Consider the following 22,666-nt stretch of genomic DNA (forward strand, 5'->3'; position numbering starts at 1 on the left):
CCCTTTCCAGATTCCTGCAAATCGGGTGCAGCCCATCGACCCTCAAAAAGAAGTACAGCACAGGTACAGGCCCTCCAGGGTCTGCCTGTCTAACCTAAAACCTTCTCCAGCTCTGGGGTCCATATCCCGCTGTTCCCATCCTATTCATGTATTTGTCAAATGCCCCTTAAACGTCACTTTTGTACCTGCTTCCACCACCACCTCCTGAGTCAGTGAGTTCTAGGCACCCACCACCCTCTGTGTAAAAAGACTTCCCTCGCACATCTCGTCTAAACTTTGCCTCTCACGCCTTAAACCTAAGTCTCCTATGATGTGGAGATGCCGGCGTTGGGACTGGGGTGAGCACAATGAGAAGTCTTATAACACCAGGTTAAAATCCAACAGGTTTGTTTTGAATCACCAACACTGCTCCTTCCTCGGGTGAATGAAGAGGTAGCTTCCAGAAACATAAAATATATATATATATATATATATATATAGACAAAGTCAAAGATGCAAGAGGATACTTTGAATGCAATCTTTGCAGGTGATTAAATCTTTACAGGTCCAAACGGAGCACCTGGAGAGAGAGATAATCACAGGTTAAAGACGTGTGAATTGTCTCAAGCCAGGACAGTTGGTAGGATTTTGCAAGCCCAGGCCAGATTGTGGGGGGTGAATGTAATGCGACATGAATCCAAGGTCGCGGTTGAGGTCGTACCCATGTGTGCGGAACTTGGCTTTAAGTTTCTGCACGGCGATTCTGCGTTGTTGCACGTCCTAAAGACCGCCTTGGAAAATGCCTACCTGAAGATCAGAGGCTGCATGCCCTTGACTGCTGAAGTGTTAACCGACTGCAAGGGAACATTCCTGCCTGGCGATTGTCGCGCGATGTCCGTTCATCTGTGTCGCAGCGTCTGCATGGTCTCGCCAATGTACCCCGCTTCGGGACATCCTTTCCTGCAGCGCATGAGGTAGACAACGTTGGCCGAGTCGCCCGAATATGTACCACGTATCTGGTGGGTGGTGTTCTCGCGTGTAATGGTGGTACTATGTCGATGATCTGGCACGTCTTGCAGAGATTGCCATGGCAGGGTTGTGTGGTGTCAAGGTTGCTGTTCTGATGGCTGGGTAGTTTGCTGCAAACCATGGTTTGTGGTTGCTCGTTTCTTTAACGGCAAGTAGTGGGGGTGTGGGGATGACCGTGACAAGATGTTCGTCTTCATCGATGACGTGTTGAAGGCTGCAAAGAAGATGTCATTGTTGCTCTGCTCCGGGGAAGTACTGGACGACTAAGGGTACTCTATCAGTTGTGTCCTGTATTTGTCTTCTGAGGAGGTTGGTGCGGATTTGCTGTGGCGCGTTGGAACTGTCGATCGATGAGTCGAGCGCCACATCCCTTTCGTACGAGGGCGTCTTTCGGCGTCTGTAGATGTCTGTTACGCTCCTCCTTGCCTGAGTAGATCCTGTGTATACGGAGGGCTTGTCCATAGGGATAGCCTCTTTAATGTGTTTTGGGTGGAAGCTGGAGAAGTGGAGCATCGTGAGGTTATCTGTGGGCTTGCGGTAAAGCAAAGTGCTGAGGTGACCGTCCTGGATGGATATGTGTGTCCAAGAATGCAACCGATTCTGGAGAGTAGTCCATGGTGAGTCTGATGGTGGGATGGAACTTATTGATGTCATCGTGTAGTCGTTTCAGTGATTCTTCGCCGTGGGTCCAAAGGAAAAAAATGTCATCGATGTATCTGGTGTATAACATCGGTTGAAGGTCCTGTGCGGTGAGGAGGTCTTGTTCAGACTTGTGCATGAAGATGTTGGCATGTTGAGGTGCGAATTTGGTCCCCATGGCTGTTGTCACTGCCAATCTCCAGATGCAATTCTGCAACTCATTCGCTTCAGTTTGGATCACAATGTCTTTACCTTCGACAACAAGTTCTTCATCCAGAAACACAGAACAGCCATTAAAGACGCCATCCCCTATGGACCAGCCCTCCGTATACACAGGATCTGCTCAGGCAAGGAGGTGTGTAACAGACATCTACAGACGCTGTACGAACGGGCGACAGTTCCAACGCGCCACAACAAAACCGCACCGACCTCCTCAGAAGAAAAACATGGGACACAACCAACAGAGTACCTATCGTCGTCCAGTACTTCCCTGGAGCGGAGAAACTAGTACATTTTCTTCGCAGCCTTCAACACGTCATCAATGAAGACGAACATCTTGCCACGGTCATCCCCAGACCCCCACTACTTGCCTTCAAACAATCTTGCAACCTCAAACAAACCATTGTTTGCAGCAAACTACCCAGCCTTCAGAACAGCGACCACAACACCACACAACCCTGTCATGGCAATCTCTGCAAAACGTGCCAGAACATCGACATGGGTACCACCATTACACGTGAGAACACCATCCACCAGGTACATGGTACATACTCGTGCAACTTGGCCAACGTTGTCTCCTCATGCGCTGCAGGAAAGGATGTTCTGAAGCGTGGTACATTGGCGAGACCATACAGATGCTGCGACAATGGACATCACGCGACAATCGCCAGGCATGAATGTTCCCTTGCAGTCGGGGAACACTTCAGCAGTCGAGGGCATTCAGCCTCTGATCGTCGGGTAAATGTTCTCCAAGGCGGCTCTCAGGACACGCGACAATGCAGAAACGTATAGCCAAGTTCCGCACACATGAATACGGCCTCAACTGGGATCTTGGATTCATGTCGCATTACGCTCACCCCCCACGATCTGACCTGGGCTTGTGAAATCCTACGATCTATCCTGGCTTTTGAGACAGTTCACATCTCGTTATCCTGTGATTATCCCTCTCTCCAGTTGCTCCGTTTGGACCTGTAAATCTTACTTACTGCATTCAGTCTTGCATCTTTGACTTTGTCTATATATATATATGTATATATATATATATATATGTTTCTGGAACCTACCTCGAGCAGTGCTCCGAAAGCTAGTGATTCGAAACAAACCTGCTGGACCTTTAACTGGTGCTGTAAGACTTCCTGCTATGTCTCCTAGTAATGGACTCTTCCATCCTGGGAAAAAGCTTCTGACTATCCACTTTGTGCATGCCCCTCATAATTCTGTGGACTTTTATCAGGTCACCCCTCAACCTCCGGAAGGGGTGTCAATCACGCGGGGTTGCTTTGTCCTCGATGATGTCAAGCTTATTGAGTGTTGTTGGAGCTGCACTCATCCAAGCAAGTGGAGAATATTCCAACATACTCCTGACTTGTGCATTGTCGGCAGTGGACAGACTTTGGGGGGTCAGAAAGTGATTACTCACTGCAAGATTCCCTGTCTATGCCCTTGTGAAATCCTACGAACTGGTAGCCACAGTATTGATGTGGCTATCCAGTTCAGTTTCTGGTCAATTGTGACCCCCAGGATGTAGATAGTGGGGGATTCAGCGATGGTAATGCCCTTGGCTGGGTTGGATTTGTCCTGTTTCTTGTGTACAGGACACACCTGGGTAATTTTCCACATTGCCAGTGTTGTAGTTGTACTGGAACAACTTGGCTAAGGGTGCAATTCTGGAGCACAAGTCTTCAGTATTATTGCCAGGGCCCATAGCCTTTGCAGTATTCAGTGCCTTCAGCCATTTCTTGATGTCAGGCGGGGTGAATAAAATCAGGTAGAGTCAACATATTTTGCTGAAAAGGAAATTCTGTTTGACTATTGTATCAGTTATTCAAGGGTGGATAAAGGGGAACCTATTTGCATTTGATTTTCAAAAGGTTGTTAAGGTCCCAGGTAAAAGGTTACTTCAGATACGATGAGCTCATGGTGTTGAGGTTCTCCTCACTCACCCATTCCCCTGACCCTCCCCCTCCTTCTCTCCCTCCCTCTCTTTCCCCCTCTCTCTCTTCTCTCCCTCCCCCTCCCTCTCTTCCCCCCTCCCTCTCTTCCCCCCTCCCTCTCTTCCCCCCCTCCCTCTCTTCCCCCCCTCCCTCTCTTCCCCCCCTCCCTCTCTTCCCCCCCCTCCCTCTCTTCCCCCCCTCCCTCTCTTCCCCCCCTCCCTCTCTTCCCCCCCCTCCCTCTCTTCCCCCCCCCTCTCTTCCCCCCTCCCTCTCTTCCCCCCTCCCTCTCTTCCCCCCTCCCTCTCTTCCCCCCTCCCTCTCTTCCCCCCTCCCTCTCTTCCCCCCTCCCTCTCTTCCCCCCTCCCTCTCTTCCCCCTCCCTCTCTTCCCCCTCCAACTCTTCCCCCTCCCTCTCTTCCCCCTCCCTCTCTTCCCCCTCCCTCTCTTCCCCCTCCCTCTCTTCCCCCTCCCTCTCTTCCCCCTCCCTCTCTTCCCCCTCCCTCTCTTCCCCCTCCCTCTCTTCCCCCTCCCTCTCTTCCCCCTCCCTCTCTTCCCCCTCCCTCACTTCCCCCTCCCTCTCTTCCCCCTCCCTCTCTTCCCCCTCCCTCTCTTCCCCTCCCTCTCTTCCCCTCCCTCTCTTCCCCTCCCTCTCTTCCCCCTCCCTCTCTTCCCCCTCCCTCTCTTCCCCCTCCCTCTCTTCCCCCTCCCTCTCTTCCCCCTCCCTCTCTTCCCCCTCCCTCTCTTCCCCCTCCCTCTCTTCCCCCTCCCTCTCTTCCCCCTCCCTCTCTTCCCCCTCCCTCTCTTCCCCTCCCTCTCTTCCCCCTCCCTCTCTTCCCCCTCCCTCTCTTCCCCCTCCCTCTCTTCCCCCTCCCTCTCTTCCCCCCCCTCTCTTCCCCTCCCTGTCTTCCCCCTCCCTCTCTACCTCCCCCTCCCTCTCTACCTCCCCCTCCCTCTCTACCTCCCCCTCCCTCTCTACCTCCCCCTCCCTCTCTACCCTCCCCCTCCCTCTCTACCTCCCCCTCCCTCTCTACCTCCCCCTCCCTCTCTACCTCCCCCTCCCTCTCTACCTCCCCCTCCCTCTCTACCTCCCCCTCCCTCTCTACCTCCCCCTCCCTCTCTACCTCCCCCTCCCTCTCTACCTCCCCCTCCCTCTCTACCTCCCCCTCCCTCTCTACCTCCCCCTCCCTCTCTACCTCCCCCTCCCTCTCTACCTCCCCCTCCCTCTCTACCTCCCCCTCCCTCTCTACCTCCCCCTCCCTCTCTACCTCCCCCTCCCTCTCTACCTCCCCCTCCCTCTCTACCTCCCCCTCCCTCTCTACCTCCCCCTCCCTCTCTACCTCCCCCTCCCTCTCTACCTCCCCCTCCCTCTCTACCTCCCCCTCCCTCTCTACCTCCCCCTCCCTCTCTACCTCCCCCTCCCTCTCTACCTCCCCCTCCCTCTCTACCTCCCCCTCCCTCTCTACCTCCCCCTCCCTCTCTACCTCCCCCTCCCTCTCTACCTCCCCCTCCCTCTCTACCTCCCCCTCCCTCTCTACCTCCCCCTCCCTCTCTACCTCCCCCTCCCTCTCTACCTCCCCCTCCCTCTCTACCTCCCCCTCCCTCTCTTCCCCCTCCCCCTCTTCTCCCCCCTCTTCCGGTCAAGCAGGCTGTTTTGCCATGCTTATTGATGAGTTGCACCTATCCATGCAAGTGGTGGCATTCCATCGCATTTCTTTAAAAAAAAAAAAAAATATTTTCCAATCAAGGGACAATTTAGTGTGGCCAATCCACCTAACATGCACATCTTTGGGTTGTGGGACGGCAAACCTCTGCCACATGTTCCCTGATGGAGGAAACCCTGTAGTCAGCGGCAGGACCACATAGACATGGGGAGAATGTGCAAACTCCACAAGGACAGTGACCTGGGATCGAACCCGGGTCCTCTGCATGTGAGGCAGCAGTGCTAACCACTGCACCATTGTGCTGCCCAATTCCATCACATTTCTGACCCGTTTTAATCTTAAAAAACACTAGCTTCCTTACAGTTTGTGGGCATGGGCGATTAACTCCTTGGTGATGCTGTTTAATGCCAGTGTGGGAAGAGGACTGGGAATATATCTACAGAGTTATCTATCTGCTCTCTTGGGAATAGTGTATGCAATGTTTCCCAATTTCTAACTGCGAATAATCCTGGGATGGAACAGTGGAAATCTGAACCACGCTTTATGGGTGGGATTTTCTGCCCCCCCCACCCCCCCCCCCCCCCCCCGTGTGGTATTTTGCACTGGTGGAGGTGGCCCGCCATTGGCTGGTGGTGGGATCTTCTGGTCCCGCCGCTGACTACAGGGTTTCCTGTTGTGTGCATTCTCCTCCATCAGGGAACATATGGCGGGGGTTTGCCGTCGGCAGGACTGGAACGTCCCACCGGCCGGAAGACTCAGAAAATTCCGGCCCATGTCTTTGACATGGGCCTTCTCCAAAATTTGAAAAGCCTGATGAATATTTGGTTAGAAAAGGCTATATAAGAATCATGTGATGTTTTTAATGACATGGAAATATTCTTTAGATGTCTCACTTAAAGCAACATAACAGCTTGTTCTTCATCCAGATATAATATGGGAATGTAATAATAATAATTATGTAGGTAGAGAGAGGAAAAAAGAACACTAAGCCAGTCCAGCGCTCTAATTGGTGGGGCAGGCAGTAGGAGGAGCTAATTTTTGCAGATGACTGGGATTGGGTACAGGAGAATGTCATTGAAGAAGCCTTTGAGGCAGTGAGCACAATGTTGCAGGGTCTCATGTTAGTTGGTATCCAATTCTACAGGCAGCAGTGAGACTGTGGAAAGGTGTAGTTGACTGACCCAAGTCCCATGTAAATCTCTGATGTGGGTGTCAGGGTCAGCAGGCCAAGAACAGATGAATGAAGCTAAAGGACTGACTGTTAGGGAAGGAATTTCAGCTGGTAACTCTTGATCAGTGGGTGGACCAAGCATCACAAGGCTGCATGGTTTAATTAATGCAGGGTAATAGCTGTTCATTCCCACCAGAGGAATTCTGGCATGGCAACATGTGCTAATTTCTTTAAAAAGGAAATTTGTTATTGTGAAATTTGAAACTGCATGCCACAGATAACTAACTTATTTAAGGGGTATTTTGATGCATATGTAAGGAGGACGTTGAAAGGATGTTTCCCTTGTAGGTGAGTCCAGAACTCGGGGTCGCTGTTTTTAAAATTAGAGATTGCTCTTGTAGGATAGAGATGAGGATAATTGTTTCTGTGGGTTGTGCGACTTTTGAGAAGCAGAAGAAATGGGAGCACTGTATATTTTCAAGGCAGAGATAGATTCTTGTTGGGCAAGGGAATCAAAGATTATCGGGGTAAATTGGAATTCAACACAAACAGATCAGCCATGATCTTATTGAAGGCTCAAGGGGCCGAATGGCCTACTTCTATTGTGTATATTCGTATGTTGGAAGAAACAGAAGGATATCAAGGCAGGGTAGGGGAGGTTTGTGTGGAGTATTAACATGGGCAAAGACCAGTTGGACTCGTTCCAATTCTCTAGGTTCTGTGTAATTCTTTCTTAAAATGAAGTTACAATGCTGTATTTAAATTAACGCCGTCTGACTGACCTTTCACCATATAAAGACCAATCATTGTGCCATTTTTGGAATGGATTTTCTAAATGAAATAAACTTTCTAGTGTGTTTTGAAAGGGATTGTTGCAACAATATACTTTCAGTTGATTCTAGCTATTCTTCCCCATTTAGTCAAATTTGAGCTGCTATTTCTGACAACTGTAAGTTTAATAGGTTTGGTAGATTGGACTATAAAATTAAATCCAGTGTACACCTGCAGAAACAAGTATTCTAACCCACATGTTTTATTGTTTCTACCCCTACGTGTTTCTGCTCATGAAGTCTATGGTTTATAATGGCGTGACGTCAATACCATCCTGATGCTTGCTTGAAGGAATTGAGTTCACAGACCACTCAACTGTCTCCACCGTAACACATTGAGCCTGCTTGAGAGTTATGTCACATTAAAAACCATAGAACAGTGAAACTCCAGCAAATATTCAGGCCAATCAGTATTTTGTCAGGATGGGGGAAGTTTACTAATGATGAAAGGTCTCATACTTTTTCTAATTAATCTGCTGTGCACTTCTAGTATTTTCTACTTACTCTGCAAGCTCCTGATTTAGTGGCTGTGAGATTCTGCAGGTGCCCAAAACCTTCTGGTACCTTTCCCCTTGATTCTACGAGGACAGCGCATCTCAGCAGGAGATTTATGTGCTGAACTGTCCTCCCCTGAATAGCTGCACACTTTGCAGCAGGAGGAACGGATCGGTGAGTTAAGGCAGGCCTTTTTAAAGTGTGGGCCTTGACCCGCGGGTGGGTGTCAGAAGGGTCGCGGAGCCCATGGCTGTTAACAATTCTGTATTTCATAAGGAGAAGCCTTGTTCTTACAGCTCCCCTGTAAGAACAAGAGTTTAACAAGCCACTAACTCAATATGAAGCTCAGAGGTAACCCCACTGAAGGGTACAAGTGTGCCGTGGCTGCCAGAACTCCCACGCACGCGCCCTTGCATCAAGTTACCCGACAAGCTCCAAAGGGGTGTCTCAGCAACCGCCCAGCTCCAACTGTAGCTGCCACATGAATGCTGCGTTCAAAATTCATTCTCTCCCCAACAGCACCCACCCTCCAGTTAGTAAAGCAACAATCCCCAGGTGCTAGCATTATTGCTGTAAGCACAAAGGAATCTTTGATTGAAAGCCAGGTAGAAAGATCTTTCATTTGTCCTTGCAACTGCAGTGGATTTCGGGACCGAAGATCAAATTTAAAGGACAGTTTTAAACCCACTTGATTTCATCGGCATTTTTTAAAACATGCTTCAATTACAATGCATTGCAATAAAATAACATTTTCACAGCATGTTTCCTTTTTGGTGCTTTGAACGAGCTCTGTTCTGAACTATATAATTGGAAAGTCTTCTGAAAAGTAATTCCGACGGGCAACTCGGCCTTTTGGCTAAGATGAGCGGGAGATCAGGTATAATGCCTGGATCTGGTATGTCACTTGTGGGGACCATGAATTGGATTCAATTTGAATTGGTTTTTGGAGCAGGCAAGGAGCTGGATTAGGGATTTGCCCCTGTCCACACTCTTGATCTCTGGCTTTGTAACTCTGATAAAGTAATAATAATCGTTCCCCTCAATAACAGATAAACCGTTTTGAATACTGTTGGGGGGGGGGGGGGGGGGGGGGGGGGGGGGGGGACCTACCAGAGGCAAGCCACAGTGACCAGGTCTCTGGCACTGAAGCTGTCCCTGTGGCTCAGAAGGGAAGGGGGGAGAGAAGGAGAGCATTAGTTATTGGAGACTCTATAGTTAGAGGTACAGATAAGCGGTTCTGTGGCAACGATAGAAGCTCACGGTTGGTGTGTTGCCTCCCGGGTGCCAAGGTCCGTGATGTCTCTGATCGTGTTTTCAGGATCCTTAAGGGGGAGGGGGAGCAGCCACAAGTCGTGGTACACATCGGTACCAACCACATAGGTAGGAAAAGGGACAGATGTAAAACAGGAATTCAGGGAGCTAGGGTGGAAGCTGAGAGCCAGGACAGACTGTGTTGTCATCTCTGGTTTGCTGCCAGTGCCACGTGCTAACGAGGTGAGGAACAGGGAGAAAGTGCAGGTAAACACGTGGCTACAGGGATGGTGTAGGAGGGAGGGTTTCAGTTACTTGGATAATTGGAGCACATTCTGGGGAAGATGGGACCTGTACAGACAGGACGGTTTGCACCTGAACCAGAGGGGCGCCAATATCCTGGGAGGGAAATTTGCTGCAGCTCTTTGGGGGGTTTAAACTAATTTGGCAGGGGGATGGGAAACTGATTTGTAGTCCAGGAGATAGCGTTGCTGGAGTTCAGGAAGGTGACGGTAGTGCAGTACTGAGGAAGGTACCAAGGTCACAAGAGTGGACCTGCAGGCATGAAGGTGGTTTGAAGTGTGTCTACTTCAATACGAGGAGCATCAGGAATAAGGTTGGTGAGCTTGAAGCATGGATTGGTACCTGGGACTACGATGTTGTGGCCAAGAGGGGCTGGTTTAGCACAGGGCTAAATCACTGTCTTTGAAAGCAGGCCAGCAGCACGGTTCAATTCCCGTACCAGCCTCCCCGAACAGGCACCGGAATGTGGCGACTAGGGGCTTTTCACAGGGACTTCATTTGAAGCCTACTTGTGACAATAAGCGATTTTCATTTCATTTCATTATGGAGACGTGGATAGAACAGGGGCAGGAATGGTTGTTGGAAGTTTTGGGGTTCCGATATTTCAGTAAGATTAGGGAAGGTGGTAAAAGAGGTGGAGGAGTAGCATTGTTAATCAGGGATAGTATAATGGTTGCAGAAAGGCAATTTGAGGAGGATCTGTCTACTGAGCTAGTGTGGGCTGAAGTTAGAAATAGGAAAGGAGCGGTCATTTTGTTAGGAGTTTTCTATAGGCCCCCAAACAGTAACAGCGATGAGGAGGAAAAGATTGCAATGCAGATTTTGGATAGGTGCGGTAGTCACAGGGTAGTTGTCATTGGTGACTTTAACTTTCCAAATATTGATTGGAACCACTATAATTCGAATAGTTGGATGGGGCTGTTTTTATCCAGTGTGTGCAGGAGGGTTTCCTCACACAATATGTGGATAGACCGACAAGAGGCGGGGCCACATTGGATTTGGTACTGGGTAATGAACCGGGCCAAGTGTTAGATTTGGTTGTGGGAGAGCACTTTGGTGATGGTGACCATAATTTGGTGACTTTCACTAGAGCAATGGAGAGGGATAGGAACATACGGCAGGGCAAGGTTTATAACTGGGGGAAGGGTAATTACGATGCGATTAGGCAAGAATTGGGGAGCATGACATGGAAACAGGAACTGTCAGGGATAGGCACAATTGAGATGTGGAGCTTGTTCAAGGAGCAAATACTACGTGTCCTTGATATGTATGTCCCTGTCAGGCAGGGAGGAAATGGTCGAGTGAGGGAACCATGGTTTACAAAAGAGGTTGAATGTCTTGTCAAGAGGAAGAAGGGGGCTTATGTAAGGATGAGAAAACAAGGTTCAGTTAGGGCATTTTCCTGCAGAGATAAAAACGGGTGTATAGCTTGGAATGATGCCATTCGCATCTTCCTCAAACTTAAAAAAAAAAATATGTCACTCAAATGGACTGGGAGTAAAAGTTGGATTGCTGTCAAATTACTGCTTTTCAATTATCTTAGAACAGTGTGCTCTTGAAACATAGATTTGCTTTTAATCAAGGTTGTGTTTTAAAAAAAAAAACAGCTTCCACATTGTCTGAAGTTTTAATTTCCAAGCTAATTTTAAACATTTATTTTAAAATATCAAACACAATAACTTATTGAATATATGACTGAACCAATCTTGCGCTGAATGAACTTGGTTTTCTGTAGATGAATTCGCCGACTCTGTTAAAGAAAGCACAGCGAACAAGATTTGTTAATTTCTCAAAAGTAATAAAGCAACATTCAAAATAATGACCGTTTCCTCAAGTTAACAGTTCTTGGCAACTTTTTAGCGATACGTGACTTGAGATGTATCCCTGTAGCCAGGAGGCGGGCCTTCATCGTAGGAGTCCAGTTTGTAATCATGAAATCTGAAATTCGCAAAATGTCCATCTTCAACACGAGAAAGGAATCTCACATCCTTTCTGGAAATCCTCCTCGGAGTGCGTGCAGGGGTTGGATATGTCGTTAACGGAGGAGGAGAAGCAACGATTGATGTGCTACTTTTAGCAGTTGCGGTTTCGGACTGAGGTCTGGGTAATTTCAAGTTTAAAGCTGCAGACAGTTCTGGTTTTAAACCAGTGCCAAAATGGGTTTTAGATTTGGGTTATGGTGTTCGGGCCGGAAAGTGGAGCTGAGTCCACAAAAGATCAGCCATGATCTCATTGAATGGTGGAGCAGGCTCGAGGGGCCAGATGGCCTACTCCTGCTCCTAGTTCTTATGCTATGTTCTAGACAATAGATCTTTTAAATGGTTAAAAACCCAGGCTGTTGTCTTTATCACTTCAACTCCAAGCTGTTTGATGATGAATGGGTTAAGTTGTATTACACTTTGTTTGCCACTAGGCTCGTTGCTCAACCGAACAGGCTTTTCTTGTTTAAAAATCTCACAGTCTATTAAAGCTGCCATGAGAGGCTTTTGGATCGGGGCCAGCAGCATGTCGTGGTCAGTCTCCGAGTAAGATAACGGTTTGTTCTGGGGTAAAAGTGTCCTTGAACCCGGAAAGGATAGATAGTTCATTTGGCCAGACTCCCCCTGTGGAACTTCGATCAGTGTATTCATTGTTTTCATGTCAGTCGCAGCTTGCAATAATGCAGGATCTGATCTAGTTACCGCTGGTACATCTTGGGCCTCAGTTAAAATCATTTCAACTCTTCCCATTGGTGGAGCTGTTAATTTGTCTGTCAGTAATTTATTATGACATTTCATGGTGTCCATATCACTTTCCAAAATACGTTTTTCCTCAAGTAACTTGCAATTTTGACTTTTAAGACCATCATTTTCTGATATTAACTGTTGAAGTTTGGATTCTGAGTCAGTATTTTTCTTTTGGAGTTCATCAATTTGTAATAGTAATAGTGGAGTTCTGCATTTTGAGTCTGCCAATAGTGTTTCAGTTTGATCAGATTTCTCGAGCTTAGATTTTCCAGTTCGCAATTGATCAATGACTGCCACTAGTTTTTCTTTGGCAATTTTAAGTTCGCAATTGTGTTTTGTGCTTATGACTGTTTCTTGCTGCTTATGGAGCTGTGCCATTACTGCAAAAGACCATTTCATAGGTTTCTTTTTGGTCAATCGTGTGGTTTTTTTCTAAAACTTATTTGATGATGTCAAGGGACCACTGTCCTTTAGGGGTGTCATATTTTGATTAAATTTTTGTGGACACTTTAGACAGTCCAAATTGTCTATAAATCAAAGATCTAAGATCACCCAATCTATCACCAACAGATACCATCCGGTACAGCGTGACCTCCCTTGGACGTTGTGGGAAGTAGTTCTCTACCATTTGAAGTTTCTGAATCTATTTTAGGAGTCATGTCCGCCATAAACTCAGCCCTCCACCTAATATTTTGGTCGTCAACTATGTTTTTGTGCAATCTTTGTACACTACCGCGACGATTCACTATTCAGTCCCTTTTTATTTTAGTTTCTACGACCGGCACCCGATTGAATAACACAGTCTGAAAAAGGTCCTTTCTAAGGGGTCTAAGCACTGCTTAAGACCATAAGACCTAGGAGCGGAAGTAAGGCCATTCGGCCCATCGAGTCCACTCCACCATTCAATCATGGCTGATTTCAACTCCATTTTCCTGCTCTCCATAGCCCTTAATTCCTCGAGAAATCAAGAATTTATCAACTTCTGTCTTAAAGACACTCAACGTCCCGGCCTCCACCGCCCTCTGTGGTAATGAATTCCACAGACCCACCACTCTCTGGCTGAAGGAATTTCTCCTCATCTCTGTTCTAAAGTGACTCCCTTTTATTCTCAGGCTGTGCCCCCGGGTCCTAGTCTCCCCTGCTAATGGAAACAACTTCCCTACGTCCACCCTATCTAAGTCATTCATTATCTTGTAAGTTTCTATTAGATCTCCCCTCAACCTCCTAAACTCCAATGAATAGATCGTTAATATATAAAGAGAACAGCTGTGGCCCCAACACTGAACCCCGCGGGACACCACTCGTTACCGGTTGCCATTCCGAAAGAGAACCTTTTATCCCAGCTCTCTGCCTTCTGCCTGACAGCCAATCGTCAATCCATGTTAGTACCTTGCCTCGAATACCATGGGCCCTTATTTTACTCAGCAGTCTCCCGTGAGGCACCTTATCAAAGGCCCTCCTGGGATTATATTCATTGGAGTTTAGGAGGTTGAGGGGGGATCTAATAGAAACTTACAAGATAATGAATGGCTTAGATAGGGTGGATGTAGGGAAGTTGTTTCCATTAGCAGGGGAGACTAGGACCCGGGGGCACAGCCTTAGAATAAAAGGGAGTCACTTTAGAACAGAGATGAGGAGAAATTTCTTCAGCCATAGAGTGGTGGGTATGTGGAATTCATTGCCACAGAGGGCGGTGAAGGCCGGGACGTTGAGTGTCTTTAAGACAGAAGTTGATAAATTCTTGATTTCTCGAGGAATTAAGGGCTATGGAGAGAGAGCGGGTAAATGGAGTTGAAATCAGCCATGATTGAATGGTGGACTGGACTCGATGGGCAGAATGGCCTTACTTCCACTCCTATGTCTTATGGTCTTATGGTCTTTTGGAAGTCAAGATAGATAACATCCATTGGCTCTCCTTGGTCTAACCTATTTGTTATCTCTTCAAAGAACTCTAACAGGTGTGTCAGGCACGACCTCCCCTTACTAAATCCATGCTGACTTGTCCTAATCCGACCCTGCATTTCCAAGAATTTAGAAATCTCATCCTTAACAATGGATTCTAGAATCTTGCCAACAACCGAGGTTAGGCTAATTGGCCTATAATTTTCCATCTTTTTCCTTGTTCCCTTCTTGAACAGGGGGGTTACAATAGCGATTTTCCAATCCTCTGGGACTTTCCCTGACTCCAGTGACTTTTGAAAGATCATAACTAACGCCTCCACTATTTCTTCAGCTATCTCCTTTAGAACTCTAGATTGTAGCCCATCTGGGCCCGGAGATTTATCAATTTCTAGACCTCTTAGTTTCTCTAGCACTTTCTCCTTTGTGATGGCTACCATATTCAACTCTGCCCCCTGACTCTCCTGAATTGTTGGGATATTACTCATGTCTTCTACTGTGAAGACTGACGCAAAGTACTTATTTAGTTCCTCAGCTATTTCCTTGTCTCCCATCACTAGATTACCAGCGTCATTTTGGAGCGGCCCAATGTCTACTTTTGCCTCCCGCTTGATGCGGCTTTAAGACTTTTAATGGGTGAAAAAGATGTTTCTTACCCCAGTCTAGCCATTTTTCGGATAGATGTCTTTGGGTCTTCCGTCCTTCTGGTCTTTCTTCGGTCTTCTGATTTCCTCCGACTCTGCGCTCCTCCCCTCCTGCCAAACTACGCCAAATTGAAGAGATCTACCATGTGGAATTAGTGAGGTCTTGCGACACTAAAACTCAGTAGAAATTAAACTTCTCGGATGCAAACAAGAATCTTTATTGCCTCTATTTGATTACAATTGAGAGAAACTTAAATCTATTCTCAATAAAGTCCGGTGAGCAAAAGGACTTAAAGAGAAGTAACTTATAAACAATTTAACTTTCAAAATAATACAGAAATGGTTTCTTGCTTGAAGCAAAACAAAACATTTACTTCAAGAGTTAGTGGAAAAGTGAAAATATGAAAATAGAGATAGCAAATAGTTAGGTCAAAGTATAGGATGATCCCGGAATAAAGATGGCCGTACGGACCATCATGTTTACAGGAAATCTTATCAGTCTTGAGCCATCTATCTACACCTCTATGTCGTCCTAATTAGTTTGGGTGAGAATCAAATACATTTGATTTGATGGTTAACTGTCAATCCTTAATGTGCAACATAAGTTCTGAATGTTTCATGTTTCAATATTTGTGTATGTTATGGAATGTGATTCTGTGCTTTTATCATGACTGGTTTCTACTGGTTTTCTGCTGACTTTGCTTTTATCCACATTCTGGACAATGGTGCTTTCATATTGCTACGGTGCTTGGGCTTGATCTGATTACTGGTACAGCTCATTTCTTTTTTTGTTGTTGTTGAAAATATATTTATTCAAATTTTTCAACAAAACTCTTTCCCCCCCCCCCCCCCCCCCAACAAGAAAAAGAAACAAAAACACAACAAGCAGAAATTATACATTGGATTTCCCCCAAATACAATAACCCCCCATATGACAGTAGAAAACACAAATAGGGAAACCCCCCCACCTTAACCCAAACGCCACCCCAAAAGCACCCGCCCCCCCCCCCTGCCCCTGGGCTGCTGCTGACCTCCTCCTAACACTCCGCGAGATAGTCTAGGAATGGTTGCCACCGCCTGAAGAACCCTTGCACAGACTCTCGCAAGGCAAGCCTTATCCTCTCCAGCTTGATGAACCCTGCCATGTCATTGATGCAAGCTTCCACACTAGGGGGCTTCACATCTTTCCACAGTAACAAAATCCTCCGCCGGGCTACCAGGGACGCAAAGGCCTCTTTCGCCTCCTGCACTCCCGGCTCGTCCGATACCCCAAATAATGCTAATCCCCAGCTCGGCTTGACCCAGGCGATCACCACCTTGGACATAGTCCTCGCAAAACCCCTCCAAAACCCATCCAGCGCCGGGCACGACCAGAACATGTGGACGTGATTTACTGGGCTCCCCGAGCACCTCCCACATCTGTCCTCCACCCCAAAGAACCTACTCGACCTCGCCCCTGTCATATGCGCTCTGTGAGTAACTTTAAACTGTATTAGGCTGAGCCTGGCGCAAGAGGAGGAAGAATTAACCCTACTCAGGGCATCAGCCCACAGACCCTCATCTACCTCCTCCCCAAGCTCCTCCTCCCACTTGCCCTTTAACCCCTCCACCGAGGCCTCCTCCTCTTCCTGCAGCTCCTGGTAAATCGCCGAAACCTTGCCTTCTCCAACCCATACACCCGAAATCACCCTGTCCTGAATCCTACGTGCTGGAAGCAGCGGGAATTCCCTCACCTGCCGCTTCACAAACGCCCTCACTTGCATGTACCTGAAAGCGTTTCCCGGGGGTAGCCCAAACTTCTCCAGCGCCCCTAGGCTCGCAAACGTCCCATTGATGAACAGGTCCCCCATTCTTCTAACAGCTCATTTCTTAATGTCAAATCGTCTTTGAAAATATGTTTATTAGAACAATAGCTTTTTCATCTTGCTTAGTGAAAATGTTGTTTTTATCTCCAATCAGTTTATGCATGTGTAAGGCTTTTTGTGTCTCTGTTGAAGCTATGTATTTTGTCATGACCTGAGGTTATGAGTGCTGAAATCCTCATTTTAAAATGGGTATTAAAACTGGGTCTTAATATTTACACTAAATAGCTACCTTTTACCTGTCAGGAAATAGTCGATTATTCTCAATAATGTTAAAGACTCCTATCAGGTCAACCTTTAACCTTCTCCTTTCTAAGGAAAAGAGCCCTAGCCTATTCAGTCTTTCTTGATAGGTATGACTTCTCGTTTCTAGTAAATATATTTTGCCCCTTGTTTCTCAATGTCCTTTATAATGTGGAGACCAGACTGTATTCCAAGTATAAAGTAAACAAGGCTCTGTACAAGTTTAACATACTTTTCTGCTTTTCAATTCTCTGCCTCTATAAATGAACCTCAATGCTTTGTTTTCTTTTTTATTATGACATTTTACTACTTTGTGATTTGAGTTTCCATTCTGGAGTGTTCAATTGTTGCTGGCTGTGGTGTGTGCTGCTTAGACACTATTAAGCAGTCTTGTAAAAGCTACCAAGTAGTCTTTATTAACATTACTGTGTACATATTTACAGTAGAGGGTACAAATATGGAGAGGACTCCATGGCATGTCCTTGCATGTTCTAAGCTGCTGACCTGAGCTCTAGGTCGGATGCCTTCCTAAATCACTGGTGAGCGGGTACTGTACTCAGTCCCAGGTTAATACTTAAATGTAGCAGATCCTTCTACTACATGTTCCTCCAGTACCTTCTGTTTCTCTACCCCATATAGACTCTCCCCAAGAACATTGGGTCCTAACTTTCGAACTTCCAAGCATTGGATTGGGGAAGTATCCCAAAGACGTGCTGGAGAATCCCCTTTTGGAACTTCCCAGGTAAGGTTTGCACAGCAATTGCCCAGATACGCACAGTTCCCATGGGCAATTGCCCTGCACTAGGTACCATCGAAAAATGTGGTTTAAATTGCCAACTTTGGTTCCGACCCAGGAAAGGTTAGAAGATTTAAAGCTGTTCTAAACTCTGACTAACTCTAACAGACCCAGACCGACCTTTGCCTGCTTTGGAAAGTCGGGCGAGATTGGCTGGAATCAAAATTGTTTAAATAATTGGGCATGGAGTGACAAAGCAACGCCGATTGCCACTTTGAAGAAGTTCAGGCCTATGTCTTCTTCCTACTAAAGTGCATTGTCACTCTTATCGGTGTTGAAATTAATTTGCTAGTTGCATGCTTGTTCTGTAGTTTTATTAATATCTCTTAAATTGTCACAGCCCTCTTCCATATTAATTACATCTCACAATTTAGGAGCATGGAAAACTTTGAAATTGTTCTTCCAGTTCTTGAGTCCAAATCATATATGTAAATAGTGTACTGAGATATGGTTCCAGCTGTCCCTGTGGAATGTCACTTCTCACCTTTTGCCAGTCTGAGTAACTACCGTTAACCCTACTCTGTAGTCAGCTTGCTATCTATTCTGCTACTTGGCCCTGACTCCATGTGCTAACCTTATCATATCATATAGAATCATAGAATTTACAGTGCAGAAGGAGGCCATTCAGCCCATCGAGTCTGCACCGGCTCTTGGAAAGAGCACCCTACCCAAGGTCCACACGTCCACCCTATCCCCATAACCCAGTAACCCCACCCAACACTAAGGGCAATTTTATCAAGTATATATGTCCTGCATTAATCTTATCTGCCCTTTCTGTTGACACTTCAAAGAATTCAATAAGGTTAATCAAGCAGAGCCCTCCGTGTTGGAATCTGAAGTGACTTATTGTTGTACTTTCAGATTCTGGATGTTTTCCCATAACACATTTGAGTAATGATTCCATTTTCTTTCCTACCACTAGCATTAAGTTCGTTTTTAAATATGGAAATTACATTCGCTGCCATTCGTCCTCTGACCCTGGTCACAAAATTTGTGTTTCTGGTATTCTTTCCCTAGCTTTTAATGTATGGATGTAATCTATTCAGATCCAGAAGTCTTATCCTTTCAATATTTGATTTTGTTTCTCAATTATCAATACACTTTCTATCTTGAGTGTCTTTATCTTTCCTGATCTGTAGTTTCAGTATAAGGTATGCCATTTTTGCTACCTCGGTAAATACTGAGGCAAAAGTAACTATCCAATTTTTAATTTCGCTATCATTGTGTGTGAGATTATAATTTATCCTCCATGGTCCTATCCCTGTCTTATTTTTATTTCTATTAGTTGTGCCTGTAGTATGATAAAGACAAGTCTTCTGGGAGTAGTGTACAGGCCCCCTAATAGTACCCACACAGTAGGATGGAATATAAAGGAAGAAATAATGGGAGCTTGTCAGAAAGATAGTCTGTAATCATGGGGGATTTTTTTTTTGTTCATGGGATGTTGGCATCGCAGACTGTGCCTATTCCTAATTGCCCTTGAAGGCAATTAAGCGTCAACCACATATAAATTGGAAACATCAGATGGGAAAATGTAGCCGAGATGAGGAGTTCATAGAATGTTTTTGGGATAGTTTCTTCTACTAGCACATTCTGGAGCCAAACGGAGAGCTGGAGCCAAACAGAGAGCAGGCTATGTACTATCTCCTTTCCAATCCTTCCGTCAACAACTGTAAACCCTTGCCCCCTGTTTTTTGTCCTTTCTCCGATGATTAATAGGTCATCCCTATTTATTCTATCTTGGTCCCTCATAATTGTATACACCTCAGTTAAATCAATCATGGAAGGACAGGAAGCTAGGCAAAGTGGGGGAATGGCTCAGTTAATACATGTTATTAACAGAATAGAAAGGGATGTGACGCAAGTTCAGGAAACCAGGATGTAGGAGCGGTTTGGATAGAGATCAGAAATGATAAAGGCAAAAAATCATGCTTAAGAGTGGTGTACAGACCACCTAACAGTAATCACATGGTAAGATAGAGATAAAGGAAGAAATAATGTGAGCTTGTCAGAAAAGCCCTGTGATAACCATGGGAAGTTTTAATCTGCACACAAATTGGAAAAATCAGATAGACAAAAGGTAGCCTAGATATGGAGTTAATAGAATGTTTTCGGGATAGTTTCTTAAAACAGCACCTACTGTAGGTGAGACAGAGAACTGCCTGTACTACATCTAGTATTGTGCGATGTGATAGGATTAATTCATTCCCTCATGGAGAGGGTATCCTTGAGTAGCAGCGATCATAATATTGAATTTTTACATTTAGTTTGAGCAAGAGAAAAGTGGCTCCAAGACTAGTATTTTAAACTTAAATATGGGCAATCATGAGGCATGAAAGCCGAGCTAGCTAAAGTGAGCTGGCAAATTAAGTTAAGGGATGGGTCAATAGATATGTAATAGCAGACATTTAAAGGTCTGTGGATGGATTGGATTTGTTTATTGTCACGTGTACCGAGGTACAGTGAAAAGTATTTTTCTGCGAGCAGCTCAACAGATGATTAAGTGCATGAAAATAAAATAAAATACATAATAGGGCAACACAACGTACACAATGTAACTAAATAACACCGGCATTGGGTGAAGCATACAGGGGTGTAGTGTTAATCAGGTCAGTCCATAAGAGTTTAGGAGTCTGGTAACAGCGGGGAAGAAGCTGTTTTTTAGTCTGTTCATAGAACATAGAAAATACAGCACAGAACAGGCCCTTCGGCCCACGATGTTGTGCCGAACCTTTGTCCTAGATTTATCATAGATTATCATTGAATTTACAGTGCAGAAGGAGGCCATTCGGCCCTTTGAGTCTGCACCAGCTCTTGGAAAGAGCACCCTACCCAAACTCAACACCTCCACCCAACACCAAGGGCAATTTGGACATTAAGGGCAATTTATCATTGGCCAATTCACCTAACCTTTACATCTTTGGACTGTGGGAGGAAACCGGAGCACCCGGAGGAAACCCACGCAGACACTGGGAGGACGTGCAGACTCCGCACAGACAGTGACCCAAGCCAGAATCGAACCTGGGACCCTGGAGCTGTGAAGCAATTGTGCTATCCACAATGCTACCGTGCTGCCCTTGAGAACAAATAAATCTACACTATATCATTTTACCGTAATCCATGTACCTATCCAATTGCTGCTTCAAGGTCCCTAATGTTTCCGACTCAATTACTTCCACAGGCAGTGCATCCCATGCCCCCACTACTCTGGGTAAAGAACCTACCTCTGATATCCCTCCTATATCTTCCACCTTTCACCTTAAATTTATGTCCCCTTGTAATGGTTTGTTCCACCCGGGGAAAAGGTCTCTGACTGTCTACTCTATCTATTCCCCTGATCATCTTATAAACCTCTATCAAGTCGCCCCTCATCCTTCTCCGTTCTAATGAGAAAAGGCCTAGCACCCTCAACCTTTCCTCGTAAGACCTACTCTCCATTCCAGGCAACATCCTGGTAAATCTTCTTTGCACCTTTTCCAAAGCTTCCACATCCTTCCTAAAATGAGGCGACCAAAACTGTACACAGTACTCCAAATGTGGCCTTACCAAAGTTTTGTACAGCTGCATCATCACCTCACGGCTCTTAAATTCAATGCCCCTGTTAATGAACGCGAGCACACCATAGGCCTTCTTCACAGCTCTATCCACTTGAGTGGCAACTTTCAAAGATGTATGAACATAGACCCCAAGATCTCTCTGCTCCTCCACATTGCCAAGAACTCTACCGTTAACCCTGTATTCCGCATTCATATTTGTCCTTCCAAAATGGACAACCTCACACTTTTCAGGGTTAAACTCCATCTGCCACTTCTCAGTCCAGCTCTGCATCCTATCCATGTCTCTTTGCAGCCGACAACAGCCCTCCTTACTATCCACAACTCCACCAATCTTTGTATCGTCTGCAAATTTACTGACCCACCCTTCAACTCCCTCATCCAAGTCATTAATGAAAATCACAAACAGCAGAGGACCCAGAACTGATCCCTGCGGTACGCTACTGGTAACTGGGATCCAGGCTGAATATTTGCCATCCACCACCACTCTCTGACTTCCATCGGTTAGCCAGTTCGTTATCCAACTGGCCAAATTTCCCACTATCCCATGCCTCCTTACTTTCTTCATAAGCCTACCATGGGGAACTTTATAAAATGCCTTACTAAAATCCATGTACACTACAGCCACTGCTTTACCTTCATCCACATGCTTGGTCACCTCCTCAAAGAATTCAATAAGACTTGTAAGGCAAGACCTACCCCTCACAAATCCGTGCTGACTATCCCTAATCAAGCAGTGTCTTTCCAGATGCTCAGAAATCCTATCCCTCAGTACCCTTTCCATTACTTTGCCTATCACCGAAGTAAGACTAACTGGCTTGTAATTCCCAGGGTTATCCCTAGTCCCTTTTTTGAACAGGGGCACGACATTCGCCACTCTCCAATCCCCTGGTACCACCCCTGTTGACAGTGAGGACGAAAAGATCATTGCCAGCGGCTCTGCAATTTCATCTCTTGCTTCCCATAGAATCCTTGGATATATCCCGTCAGGCCCGGGGGACTTGTCTATCCTCAAGTTTTTCAAAATGCCCAACACATCTTCCTTCCTAACAAGTATTTCCTCGAGCTTACCAATCTGTTTCACACTGTCCTCTCCAACAATATCGCCCCTCTCATTTGTAAATACAGAAGAAAAGTACTCGTTCAAGACCTCTCCTATCTCTTCAGACTCAATACACAATCTCCCGCTACTGTCCTTGATCAGACCTACCCTCGCTCTAGTCATTCTCATATTTCTCACATATGTGTAAAAGGCCTTGGGGTTTTCCTTGATCCTACCCGCCAAAGATTGTTCATGCCCTCTCTTAGTTTTTCTAATCCCTTTTTTCAGTTCCCTCCTGGCTATCTTGTATCCCTCCAATGCCTTGTCTGAACCTTGTTTCCTCAGCCTTACATAAGTCACCTTTTTCCTCTTAACAAGACATTCAACCTC

The 22,666-nt window shown here is 46.0% G+C and overlaps 1 protein-coding gene across 2 annotated transcripts in view; it reads left to right on the forward strand.

The window, feature by feature from the left end:
• The window catches only part of LOC140386632 (protein phosphatase PTC7 homolog), a 256,860-nt gene that overhangs the window by 17,395 nt on the left and 216,799 nt on the right, over positions 1-22,666 (forward strand). The window lies entirely within an intron of this gene.

This window comes from Scyliorhinus torazame, chromosome 12 (assembly GCF_047496885.1).
Source record: "Scyliorhinus torazame isolate Kashiwa2021f chromosome 12, sScyTor2.1, whole genome shotgun sequence".
Lineage (NCBI taxonomy): Eukaryota > Metazoa > Chordata > Chondrichthyes > Carcharhiniformes > Scyliorhinidae > Scyliorhinus > Scyliorhinus torazame.